The sequence below is a fragment of the Frankliniella occidentalis genome, unplaced genomic scaffold (genome assembly GCF_000697945.3).
Source record: "Frankliniella occidentalis isolate FOCC.00 unplaced genomic scaffold, Focc_3.1 Scaffold282, whole genome shotgun sequence".
Lineage (NCBI taxonomy): Eukaryota > Metazoa > Arthropoda > Insecta > Thysanoptera > Thripidae > Frankliniella > Frankliniella occidentalis.
The window spans coordinates 354,676-356,104 of NW_026267408.1; positions in this window are offsets into that span (position 1 = coordinate 354,676).

A 1,429-nucleotide genomic window follows, 5' to 3' on the forward strand; every position below is an offset into this window, starting at 1 on the left:
GACATCCACCTTATTTTGTTTTTAAAGTTCCCCTTTTCTCCTCCCAGAAATGTGGACAGTCTTCTTATATTGTAATGAAAATTAAAAACGGGCTGCTGACGAGCTGATGATGACGCTTTTGCTTTGCAGGGACCCCCCGACGCTGAGAGCGCACAACAAAACCAACCTGTTCCTCAAACTCCCCGGCGGCAAGAAGATCAAGGACATCAAATGGCTGGCGGTCTGGTGCCGGCGCTTCACGGTAAGTCCCTCCAGCCCCTGCTCTACGCCGCTCTGCGCAGCTCTCCGTGTCGCGGCCGGGGATCGCCTCTGAACATGTCTGTCTCATCAAGAGTGTTCTAGTCGTTGGAACTTGAGGAGGCGGGGGAGGGTGGTAGCGTAGGAGCGCAGGGGCTGACTGTTGGAACCAACGGCGTCGGGGACCAAACGCAGAGGATTAGTCTCGTTCTCTTTCGGCATGTCGAAGTTGCGGTCGAACGTACGAGGAAACGAGGACGATGGCTCGAGGGTCCTCCACTCACCAACTTGCCCGCCCGTGCCCATAACTCGCGTTCAAACTCACAAAAAATTGCGTAAAATAACGAGAAATCGTGCCAAACTCGCGCCAAGCTCGCGCCAAGCTCGCACCACCATACTTGCTTCAGCTCTAAAACACGCCAACTCGATTTGCACATATTTTAGGAGTGGAAAAGACCCTTCGAAGCGGAGAAGGCTGGGGACAAAGGCACAAACGAAGCAGACGAGAGTGTAAGGGGTGTAAAGGTTGACGACATGAGGACAAGGAAGGAGGAGGGCGGTGCAGACATGAGAACAAGAGCGAGAGCGGGGCAAAATGAGGACCTGGAAAACGGGGTGATAAGCATCAGCAGCGCTAGGCGAGGACGATCGCGAGGCGGGAGGGTCGCTATGAGGACAGGGTAGGTGCAGGTACGGTGGATGCAGGGAGTGGTGGTTGGACGTTGAACCAGGGGCACCAACGACGGGAAGGGTGAGGGTGGCCAGGGGTGGTGGGCAGAGCGCAGGGGGGTATCGCTGTGCGTTGCTGGCGTTGCTGCCGCAGTGCAGCTCGCTGCGTGCCGGCTCGAGATAAGGTAGTAACGGCCGGGGGCTGGGCGCCACCCATAACGGGGCTGGAGACTGCAGCCTGCGCCACGCTGCTCCCGCTACTGCACCGGGTGCGCTGGTGGCCTGCACGGGGCACAACTTGTTGTCGCTGACACCGGCCCGCGCCGCCGGCCGCCTCCGCGACTGACATGTTAATTAGGTCGCGCTCTTGACGAACAAAAGGCCAGGGGTGGCGCGCGGCGCGGTGGCCTTGGGGACGCCTGAGACGCCTGGCTCCTTGACGGCTGGTCTGCTCTGCTCCCCTATTCTGCCCCCCCCCCTCTCTCTCTCTCTCTCTCTCTCTCTCTCTCTCTCTCTCTCTCTC